Source organism: Eulemur rufifrons, chromosome 15, assembly GCF_041146395.1.
Source record: "Eulemur rufifrons isolate Redbay chromosome 15, OSU_ERuf_1, whole genome shotgun sequence".
NCBI classification, from domain to species: domain Eukaryota; kingdom Metazoa; phylum Chordata; class Mammalia; order Primates; family Lemuridae; genus Eulemur; species Eulemur rufifrons.
In genome coordinates, this window is record NC_090997.1 from 36018931 (window position 1) to 36031795 (window position 12865).

The 12865-nt window shown below is 37.6% G+C and overlaps 1 protein-coding gene across 1 annotated transcript in view; it reads right to left on the reverse strand.

Moving 5' to 3' along the window:
* Positions 1-12865, reverse strand: part of FILIP1 (filamin A interacting protein 1) — a 163144-nt gene that overhangs the window by 65097 nt on the left and 85182 nt on the right. The gene's annotated exons all lie outside the window — the stretch shown is intronic.

The window sequence follows — 12865 nt, forward strand, 5'->3', positions numbered from 1 at the left end:
TATACATGGTAGTTATCTGACTTCTGCATGGGGGAAAGATTTGCTCTGAAATGACAAAGAAAAAAGGTTAGAGATTCTATCTGTTAAAAAAAATCATAGCCAATTAAATGACAAAAAAGGAAGGAAATATTTGTAACAACTGTAAAAGATATAGGTAATTGCTTATCATTAATTATCCTTAATTATAAAGAGTTCACATATATCAGTGAAAATAACTCTGAGGCTCAATAGAAAAATGCCTTAATGGGCAGGTACAGTGGCTCACACCTCTAATCCTAGAATTTTGTGAGGCCAAGGCAGAAGGATTACTCAAGCCAGGAGTTCAAGACTAGCCTGAACAATGTAGTGAGACCCCCATCTCTACAAATTTTTAAATTAAAAAAATTAGCTGAGCATGGTGATGTACATCTGCTCAACAAAAATTCTCCCAACCTGAAAGAATAATTATGAATATTTTGGTGAGTATCTTTCTTCACATGTATTTTTCCATAAGTGCAAGCACAGTGTATATGCAAATTTGAGTATTTATTGTAGGCATTTACCACTTCATTCAACATCCCTTGAAATATAATTTTTAAACTCTGTATAAGATTTTACTCTATGGATCTACTATATTTTACTCAAACATCTTCTTATTGCTGAATACTTATGGTTTTTCATTTTTGACTGTTATTAATAGAAATCATATTTGTGAAATAATCTTTGTCTTTCTTGTTATACTACTTAATTAAAAGGTATAAATAGTTTTAAAGACTTATGTATCGGCCGGGCGCGGTGGCTCATGCCTGTAATCCTAGCACTCTGGGAGGCCGAGGTGGGCGGATCGTTTGAGCTCAGGAGTTCGAGACCAGCCTGAGCAAGAGCGAGACCCCACCTCTACTAAAAATAGAAAGAAATTATATGGACAGCTAAAAATATATATAGAAAAAATTAGCCGGGCATGGTGGCGCATGCCTGTAGTCCCAGCTACTCGGGAGGCTGAGACAGGAGGATCGCTTGAGCTCAGGAGTTTGAGGTTGCTGTGAGCTAGGCTGACGCCACGGCACTCACTCTAGCCTGAGCAACAGAGTGAGACTCTGTCTCAAAAAAAAAAAAAAAAAAAAAAAGACTTATGTATCTATTGCCAAATTAATTTTTAGAACCATATGTCTTCCCAACAAGATTATGAGAATGTCTATTTATGAAACCCTCACCTGTAATAACTATTATAGTTCTAAAATTTGTCCTGATTTAAGAAGTGAGCAATAGTATCTCATTATTGTTTTAATTTACATTTCTTTAGTTATTAGTTAAGTCAAACTATTTCCAAGTGAACATTTTATATCTCTTTAGTGAATTGGCTATTTATACCTTTCAGGCATTTTGTCTTTCTTTTTTGAGACAGGGTCTCACTTTGTTGCCCAGGTTGCAAACTCAAATTCCTGGGTTCAAGCGATCCTCCTGCTTCAGCCTCCTGAGTAGCTGAGACTACAGGTGTGCACCAGCATGCCTGGCTAATTTGTTCTATTTTTAGAAGAGACAGAATCTCACTCTTACTCAGGCTGGTCTCGAATTCCTGACCTCAAGTGGTCCTCCTGCCTTGGCCTCCCAGAGTGCTAGGATTACTGGCATGAGCATATTTTTCCTTTATCACCTCCCTTGTGAAATTTTAGTACCTCAGATTACTGTATATAATTTATGTACCATGGTCCTTTTGAGGGCCATAAACCATCTAAATTTTCTTCACTTCTAAAATTTCTTCACCCTCCCCTCCACCCTCCGAACCAGTTTTCAGCCTCTTGGGAAAAATGGTGCTCTCATTAAGAATATGTGTTCTAAATAATCTATGTTGAACTGGTTTTACTATGATAATTAAATAATATTTTTGAAAAGAAAGTTCTGGAGCAGGTAGTTTCAACTCAAAGGAATAAATCTCAATGGTAGAATTTCTGGTACTCTGGTACCTGAAATTTTGAAACAATGATCTTTCTATTATGCCTAAAATTGCTTGTGTAAGTAAACATCTATTCTAGCTAACACAAGTCTGACTCTAGATATGTAATAGGAAACTAACATATTTTGCAAGGAAGGACAGAGTCGAATTTAATAACAACCACTACTTACATTGCACCCTAGTGTGGACAAAATTCTTTTCAGGTACATTATTTAATTTATTTCTCTTAATTCTATTCTACAGATGAAAACAATAAGGCTCAAAGAAAATTAAATAGTTCACCCAAGGTCACATCATTAGTAAGAAACAGAGTTATCTGACTCCAAAATACTTGTTCTTTCCATTACATGCTGCTTGTGGGGGTTGGTAATAGTCTTCTGCGAAAATATGATGTAAGCACAGAGCAAAGGAAGGACCGGGAATTTAAAGTCTCTGGGTAATGTTTCCCGTACTAACATTATCCACAAATGGTGCCGCCACCATCTGGTGCAATTTCCGCACACTACATAATTTGATTGGCTTGCCATGATCTCGCCAACATTTTTCGAACATTGTCATCTTTTTAGTAACTTCCTTAAGAACGCCACACTTCTGTCTTCAGGCCAGAGCACGTAAGGCAGTGAACCCGATCCTGTAAACTTACTTCTCCGACTCTCCAAGACCCCTTGCCAAGCCACTGCTGCTGGGAGACAGCCCTGCAGCATGACTTCTTGCAATGTACTTTGAAGTAGATAAAATATGCACTCATGGACATCTGTCTGTTATTTCCTGCACTCACAGCTTTGTTCTTCTTTATTGCCAGAGAATTCTATGGGTGATGTCACTTTTTTTCTGAAGAGAACAGGCCATCAGAGCTTTTCACTGACATAATTAATTATCTGTAGCTTGATTCTGGGCCAGAAAATTCTCAAGGCACAGCCCCCAAAAGCATTAACTCTACTGTGCTTGCTATTCTTAAAGTTTTAAAGAGACAGGGTGCCATATCTTTTTTTCTCAGACACTGATAATGGTATTTTTGTTCAGTGATATCAAGTAACAGAAAGTGAACTGGGGCACTATTCTATGATTTCACAAGGAAGACCTTCGGTTCAATGGGCAGCAAACTCTAAAGGTCGCTACAGATCAAGTATACAAAGCAAAGCTTTTAGAGCTTAGTCTTAAATGCTACAGGAATGCATCACAATTACTGAATAGACTCTTTGGGGGATCTTGTGAATCTGCAGGCAGAAAAATGAGATCTCAACCAAAGCTAACCATGTTAAAATTAACCACTAGGTGAAAGCCTTCGGTTTATCAGCTACAAAAGCCTAAAACATCAATACATGTAAATGTTACAAGAGATAAGAAATTACAAGAATGGGGACCACATATTTTGAGAATTTTCACCTATGTTTTTATATGGATCTAAAACAAATAAGCCAGTTCACCAGAAGACTTATTACCCTCCACTCTGCTGGGTTTCAGGATTATGTAAATGAGCTGCTCCTTGTCTCTTTAAAAACTGGGGGGCGGGGGCAGGGCATGAGCTACACTAGATGCCACAAAGTAATGGAGGGGCATCAGGGTGCTTGAGTCATTTCTGGCCCTGCTTTCCGCTAGGTGAGTGGTAAGGTAAGATACAGGAATTCTCTCAACTTTCTCAACTCTGGTGGAAATAGCAAAGTCCTACCTAATGCAAAGGATTAACCGAGACCATAGATTTGAATACATACAAATATTGTTCCCCCCAAAGGAATTGTTATTTATGATCTCTTCCACTGCCTGATTCTGCATAAATGAGTTTGAACTGTGCTCTTTCTTGATGAATTCAGTTTGGTAAATTATCTCTTTAGATCTACTATCAAAATTTTTAAAGATTTAAAATTATGATGTAAAAATGTTTGTTATACAAAAAAATCAACATTACAAAAGTGATTTAAAAAAATGAAAGGTGTATGCCACATCCTCCCATATTGCACTTGCTAGGGCTAATTCTATTAATAAATTGAAGTGGATCTTTTCAAAATTGTTTTCCTCTATAGGTATACAAATACAGGAGCAACACACACATGCTCTCTCTCCCCTGTTCTCCTCCCCCAATATTATCAAGCACTTACTATATGCTAGGAAATGTGCAAAGTGCCTTGCAAACATTATTTCATTTCAACCTTACATAACCTTATCAGATAGACACTATTATCATCACCATTTTGTCAATGAGGGTTCTGAGGCTGGTGCAGAGAAGTTCAGTAATTTGCCCAAAGTCACATAACTATTAATAATAAGTGGTGATGTGAGGACGAAAAACTAGGCAATCTGACTTCAGAGTCGGCAATCTTAATATTATACCTTGTGAATTCTCCATATAGATACAACCTCTCAAATATATACCACTTTATTTTTTTTATTCAACAATAGAATGGAAAGATCAAAAAATGAAATTCCATTGATTCTAATACTCATTTCACCATAACTGTTATGTCTTGCTTTTTCTTTTTCAATAAATTGATTCTCTTTTATTTTTATGTCCATCTCTCAACAGAGATTTTTTCAGTTTTCTCAATTTATTTTTAATCTGAATCTATAACCGAAAGTTTAGATCAAACTTTGATACACAAAAAAATTCCAAGGAAAATATCAATTGTGTTGGACTAGAATTCCACCATGTTGAATTTGTTTGAAATAACAATCTCTACTGTGATTTATGCATGTAGTAATTAAATCAAACCTTTACCAAACATTTCTTTAATTGGTCCTGCTCTCTTCTTCCTTTCTTTCTTTTTTTTTTTGAGACAGAGTCTCACTCTGTCACCCCAGCTTGAGTGCCATGGTGTCAGCCTAGCTCACAGCAACCTCAAACTCCTGGGCTCAAGTGATCCTCCTGCCTCAGCCTCCTGAGTAACTGGGACTACAGGTGTGCACCACCATGCCCAGCTAACTTTTTCTATTTTTAGTAGAGATGGGGTCTTGCTCTTGCCCAGGATGGTCTCAAATTCCTGACCTCAAGCAATCTGCCTCCATCGGCCTCCCTGAGTGCTTGAATTGCAGGCGTGAGCCACTGTGCCCAGCCCTGCTCTCTTTTTTAGATGGAAGTTGAAGAACATGGCTACTTCTTCTCTTTCCTTTAGTACCTGCACATCCTAAATGGAGCAGTTAGTTATCTCCTTCCCCACTCCCCACTCCTTCCTCTTCCTCTCTTTCTACCTTCCTTCCTTCATTCCATCTACTAATTTATTTATTTATTCATTTAGCAGCTATGTGCAAGATATTCTGCTAATTGTGGTAGATCCCACAAGAGTAAGACATACATAACCCTATGCTTATATGACTTTATAATCTAGTAGGAGTGAGATTTCGGAAGGTAACTCCTATAGCCAATTGTTCATCAAGCCACCTTTTGGAAGGAAGGGTGGGAGGAAAGTTCTAGAGGATGAGATAGCATTAGGAAGTCATCAGGAGTGATTAATCTCAATTCCAGTTTTTTTACCAATGTAAATGATTCCAAGCTTCAGCAGGCCATTTGATTCATATATCATAGGAATTTAGAGTAGGAAAGAACTTTAATCTCTTAATTACAGCTAAGGAAACAGAAGTTCAAAGAAGTCAATGATTTGCCCAAGCAATACAACTAATTGGTTATTGATTATATATTAGAATCCCAGGCTCCTGATTCTCAGACCAGAGATCTCTCCATTATGCTAAATTGCTAGTAAATACATCGCACCAATCTCAGGTAGGAATAAATTAATTAATTTTAAAAATATAAAATGAGCATTTTGGGGGGCAAATCAATATTTTATTAAGTATTTGAATGCCACTGGACACACTTGAAGGAATGCTGGCATACATGTCAATGGTAGTTTATTTACAATGGTAGTGTATTTATAATGGTAGTTTTTACTCTTCACAGTAAAATCAATGCCTTAAAAATAGTAATTGACATTTCACTGAAATTTGACTGTGCTCAAATACATTATTGGTCTATTAGCATAAGAATGGGGTTCCTGAACTCAAAATACTTGATGCAATATTTTTACCTTAATTTTCAGATTAGCACGTGTATAAAGTGTTATTTATATCATGCTTTCTTCCCATTTGCAGTTACTGCAGTCAACCAGCAAACAGTTGATAAGTCTGATACTCTTCTTGAGGGAAGATGTTGGAAAAACTAAATTTCGTTATCAACAACTACTTCCAATACCAATCATCAGTCAAAGTTGGGAACACTCAGGTTAAGCATGTTACATATCATGGTCCCATTACTTGTAACCCCTAAGGATTTTTTTTTTCCATGATAGACTAAGCCTGAGCTTTATCTGGCAACATGACATTGATTCTGGTGTTGGGAAACTTCTGCCTTACTAGCTTGTATAGTGTTTCCAATACATCCACTTTTTCCAAATAAATGACCAGGAATAACTGGCTAAGATTTATAGTAATAGCTGCAAACTTTCAGGGAAAGAACTTCCTTGATTATGATAGAGTCAATAAAGTAGCTCAAGGTCCCCCTCATTTATTTCAAACTCCTGCTGCTTATTTGTAGTTATCAAGTTGCCAAACATTATTGTTTCAAACAATTGATATGCATTGACCTCTACTGAGTTTTTGTGGTCAGGAACCTTATCTGAGCTGTCATCATCATGCTTCATCATCCACAAGCAAATGGTTAGATAAAAGCATGGTGAAGATGACTAAATAGAAGAGGCAGGTGGATGAGATCAGTCAACCAGTGTTGCCAGATTTCTCAGCACTGAACTCATCATTTCATGTTCAACAGTGGCCAGTCTTGTTAAATAACATTATGGAAATAACCCTAGACTTCTGTCAAATTTCTTCATGATCTTCAAGGCCAACAAATATGTAGTCTGAAAGCTTTCATTCTGCAGCCGCTCTTCACACATGCTTAATCCCAAAAGCTAATTTAACAAGACACCACAGAGCTGCAGCAATATGGGCACATCTGTTCCAGCTAAAGTCCTAGTAGCTGTCTCATGGATAGCTTTCATTCATGGGGATCAGATCTAAAGGCTTACATCTCTAGATGACATAACCACAGCAAAACCATGTGAAGCATCTCTTCCTGAGGTGTCTGGCATTGGTTTTTCAAGCCACACCTAAGGATTCACCAGAGCCACAAATGAAGGAAATAATCATGTACTTCTGATATTGCAGCTGCTAAAGTGAAGGCTCTTGGTCCTTTTGGCACCACCAGTAAAACCTAGAGAAAACTCATCCCCCTCACCCTCCAAACTCAAATTTGTATTTGACTCTGCCATCATCTTTTCTATTCCTATACCTCACCTAACCCCATCTCCTGAAATACTTTCACTGTGCTCTCTGAAACTCACATTCAACCACAAGTAAACTCTCCTGAGTTCACAAACTCTTCTGAGAATGTTCCCTTCACCTCCTTGCTTTATGGCAGTGACTCTCAAATTTGGCTGTACTTCAGGAATCACCTGAAGCTTTGCAATAAAATGCTGATACCTGGTTCCTACCTCCAAGGTTATTATTTAATTGGCCTGGGATATGGCCTGGGCATCTGCAGCTAAGTTTGAGAACCACTGCACTAAGGGAACCCTGGCTGTCTCCTGAGAACACTGTTTGCCCACAAGCTCAGAAGTGGATAGTTTCTTTCCTACTCTTCTTGTACCAGTAGGCCTGGAGGTGGGGTAGATTTCCCCCTTGCTCCTCGTCACTGCTTCCATATCGTTCTCTCTCCATCCTCCCTAAAATGTCCTAGCTTTAAATCTCATGTCATCATAATATCAGTTAGTATCCTTTCTGTTTCTAGTCATGTGCCACTCAGACGCCCTGAGTCATTCACTCCCATTCTTACCTTGAAGATTTTAGCTTCTGGATTGCTGTTATTCTCTCTAACACTACTTCTGTCAAATTTCTTGGTGATTTAAATATCTCCTTAGATGATTAGACTCATACCCTCATCTCCTGGTTCCCTGAGCTTCTTTCCTTTAATGATTTTGTCCTTCACACTGCCTCAGCTCTTGCTTCTATGGCCATACCATAGTCCTTGTAACTATTATGGAAAATTGCAACCATCTATAATTTCAGCTCCCCACCGCCATCCTCTATCTCCCTCTAGAACCCCAAATCCAACAACCCTGCGATGGCAGCAAAATCTACAATCCATTGATTTTGCCATCTTTTCACTGGCCTTCACCATTCCTCCCTCCATGTGCTCATTTCCCTTCAATTCCCAAATTCCCTTCAATTTCAATTTTGTGTACCCTCAACCCCATGCCCCTTCTCCCACGGGATTGTGCTCTAATACCTAATATATGGAGGTTCTGATCACTATAAACAATAAAAAATATCCAAAAAGAAACAAATATCATTTTTTTTAAATGGCTTTGATTTTTTAATTCTTTTAAAAATCCTTTAAGTATAAAGTTATCTTTTTAAAAAGTAAATAAGAATAGCTGGGAAAATTCACAAAAAATGTAGTGAAAAAGGATTGGGCTTTCCACTTATGAAAACATTTTATAGTACTACAATAATTAAAGCAATGTGGGACTAGAGCATGGAATAGCTTAAGAAACCTATGAAGTAAACTAGAAACCCCAGAAACAAATTTAGATATTATATTATAGGACAAAAGTGACATTTCAAATCATAGGGGAACATAGATTGTTCAATTAAGGGTTTTTTATTACCTGTCGGTTATAAAGCCATTTATCTCCATTCTACTCTGTGATACTAAGTCTGGGATTCTGCAAATTACATTTCCCAGGCTCCTGTACTAGCTGCTTCCTGTTTGATTCTGCTAATAAGAGTCATTTGAGGGCTATTAGAAGGTAGGAAGGGAAGAAAGGAGATTTCCTTTCTAGTTTGGCCTGTTTCTGACAGTGCTGCTCCAGCAGTAGCAGTCAGTTCCAGCTCCTTGTTCTCCAGATCTCTGAGAACTAGCCTCAGCAAGGTCCTTCAGAGGTCCCGGCAGGGCTGGGCAGTAAGCCCTCTGCAGAGGGATCCTGCCTCTGAAGTCCTATGTTCTGGTAACCACACGTCTCCCTTTGTTTCCTCAGCCCCGGAGGTGGTAGCTGCTTCTTGCAGTTATCGCTGGTTACCTCAGCCTTCTCTTTCTACTTTTTCAACCTTCTTTTTTTTTTTTTTTGAAGAACTGTGTTACTTTATTTTTTTTTTTTCCTTTACAATAAATTTATTTTATTTATTTTTTTCTTTCTTTATTTATTTTTTCAATTTAATTTTACAGAATCAAAGAGTCTAACAGTATATCTTGTTAGATACAGTATGTCCTCATAATGTATACATTATTTCTTATACAATGATATGAAATAATACTTTTTCAACCTTCTGACACCTGTGTAACCAACTCCCTTTATGGATTCCTTTCTATCTGAAATACCTAGTGTGCTGTCTGTTTTCCTGACTAGACCCTGACTGCTACAATAGCCATCTACAAAAAAGTAAAGTGGCTCACTTTACACAAATGAATTCCAGAGAGATTAAATATTTAAATGAGAAAACTAGGGGAAAAAAGTATTAGAAGATAATTCAAAAGACAGTTTTCATAATCTGAGAGTGGGAAGACCTTTCTAATTTTGAATTACATCAAAAGCCATACTAGAAAAGATTGATGTCTAATGGTAGTAATAATAAATTCTGTATAGCAACAGTGCCAAAAGCAGTCAAAATAAAAATAAGACAGGAAAAAACATGTGATTTACAACTGATATCACTAGAATTAATTTTTTACTATATAGAGCTCTTATTAGTCAATAGAAGACCAACAAGCCAATAGAAAAATGAGCTAAGGATAAGGACAGACTAGTCACAGGAAAGGAAATACAAATATCTCTAAAAACATTTGAAAAGATGCTGAACTTCACTCATAAGAGAAATGTAAATTAAAACTACTAAGAGATACCCATTTCACCAATCAGATTGGCAAAGGAATTACAACATCAAATTGGTAAAACAATTGATAATGTACTGTGTTGGCAAGAGTGTGGGAAAACAGACCTATGAAGGGCAACTTAGCAAAATCTATTAACAATTTACATACCCTTTGACCTAGCAATTCCAATGCTGTGAATTTAACCAAGAGAAATACTCTTACACATGTGGTAAGATACATGTATAATTGTAGCATTGATTGCAATAACAAAAAACTGGGTACAGCTCAAATGTCCACCAACAGGAGACTACACTATGCATTCAACTATCATATCCTCTACTGCCATTAAACACAACATAAAATCTCCATAGGTACCAATAGGGAAAGATTTCCAAGGCGTATCTGATATCTGAGAAAGACCAATTTCAGAACAGTGTATATAATATGCTCCCATTTGTGTAAAAAACAAAAAAGATTATAGTATACAGACTTGCTGACATTATATCCTTTTTTAAACTTTTCAATGCTATGTGTGAATTAATCATTCAAAATTTTAAATATTTTTAACATACAATTTTTAAAAATATATAAATTTTACCCCTAGAATTATATTTTCATGTTTTGCCTGATTTTTGAACTCAGGTTTACTACTGAATCAGAGCATGTCTCCATCCATATGCTTGCCTTGTTTTATAATTACCACATGATTCCTGAGCATGTGATTCCAATAAGACTCCACCTTGGAAGAGATACAGGAATGACACTTTATGAAAACATAAAAATCTCTGAACACCTGGACAGCACATAAGTCCTCTCCCATGAGTCTTTGAAGAAACACATGAGCAAGTTACAACAAATAATGGAATATGCTTTTAAGCACTAGCCTAACAGTAGGTGTTTGTATGGAGAATTGCTTTCCCTGCCTAATGACCTTCATTTAATGTGGAAACAACATTAAAAATACAGTAAGACAAAAATCAATAAAGGGAATCAAAGCACTGCACTCATCAGCCAACCTTGAACATGTGGAGCCTTAGTGCCTTTTCTTTCCAATCACTTGCGTTATACATAATGAAAGAGAATAATCTCAATAACAAGGCTTTAAACAATATCTAAGACAAGAAATATTCAGGGCACTTGCAGACAGGTCAGTATGACAGGACCACAAATTGGGGGTATGCAGTGAAGGATGATGCTGGAGTGGCACGCAGGGGCTGGTCTTGCCTCTCAAGATAATAGACAGCCTCTGAGTGTTTTAAGCAGAAGAAACACTTGATCAATTTTGTATTTTAAAAGTCTAACTCTTGCTGTGATATGGAGAATTAACTGAAGAGCACAGGAAGGGCATGCCAGTTAGGAGCCTTTTGCAATAAATGCTGTTGCAATAAACCATGAGAAAGGTGGTGAGGGTGCCTGAAGTGAAGCAATGGAGGTGAAGATCATGTCCCTCCAGCTATGTCAGGTCAGGTACTCTGTGACTTATTCTTCCCCCACATTCTCTCCAATGCCTAGCTGGCATTCCATTAATTGCCTGTCAGTTATTCCCTTGTCAGTTGAATCAACTGTCACGTGGTGGTAGATAATCACAATAAGAATGACCAGGCTGTTGATCCTCTCTGTGCTATAGGTAGATGACAGAGTGATACATGTGAAGATAATTGCAGTGAGGCAGTGACACTCAGGAGGGGATGGGATCCTACATCCTATCTCCCAGGTGACAAAGGGAAGCCTATATCCTTCCCCACTTCAGCAATTACAGCTGCAGAGAGAAGGAAAGGACGTGCAATGTTCAGAGCTTCCCATGCTCAATTCTTCGGTGACCCTAGAAGTATCTTCCAGTCAGGATGTGTTTTAAAAAGAGGTCTTTGCCCAGGGATTTTGCAGTCAGCATACTTGGCACTTCAAGCTGACATGTTATGCCACAACCGTCTATGCACAAGGCATGTCAGATATTGCAAAGATAATAAATACCTAGTGCTTGCACTTTGTATGCAACATTGACATAATCTGCACTCAAATGCTTGTCCTTTGTAAACTCAAAGCCAGGAATTTACATCCCACTAAAGAAAAAGAAGATATGCACATTTTGATTGTTTCAGTACACAGTTTATCTTATGCATTGTTTGTTTTCAGGTTAAAAAAAGTTTTCTAATTGAGTGTGTGTGTGTGTGTGTGTGTGTGTATACACATAAAGCCTATATAATTTTTTTTTATTATTCCAAGATGGCAGGAGCTATAATATGCAATCTCAGGGAAGATTCGTTTAAAGTTGGGCAACAGAAACATCACTGTTCAAGGGTCACTCACTTCCATTCGTGCAAGAATGGGTTTTGAGCCTATGAGACTGTTTTCTACATCTGCTCAGGAACACACAAACCCTTTGTTTATTGCTGATTTTCTCATAAATTAGCTAAGCCCCATAGAACTATGGACTTGCAAATATGCTTTTATCATTACTATTTAATATTTTTAAAGGGCAGGGGGAAGGCAGAGAGGTTGCTAAAATTTGTGCACATTGTTTTGTGTTTCTTTTCAGGCTCTTGATCAGGAAATGTTTAACATTGGAGTAAGTATTCCTAGAGATTATTGGCTGCTGTTTGAGAAGGTCAGTAGAAGTCCTTGCCAATACAAATATATACATTGTTGAAGCACAAGACCATGTCCACAGATGGGATTACATGTTAGCTGAAAGGATCCAAGTGACAACACTCGTCTTTAATCCGAGTTTAAGTCCTTTCTTCTGATTATGTACTAATATCACAGTGAAAGGATTTCAACAATTTTCATCAGTGCCCTGCTTTCTCTCTTCAATAAAGTTTGAATAAAAATGTTTCTCTGTTGACAGCCTTATGACATGAGTCTCTTTGAGCCCTTCTTTGTTTTGAGGCTGGTCTGTGACAGGTTGACTTGGTGCTTATGAAGTCAAATTTCAAATCCCCGCCGGGCCAGTTAGCTTTGCAAAGCAAGACATTCCACCACTTTGTCTGCAATTGTAACCCCACCTGGCAAACCCAAAGATGCCACAGGTCACACAAAGTTCAGAACAAACCCTCCACCACTACTGCACCAGGAGGTCT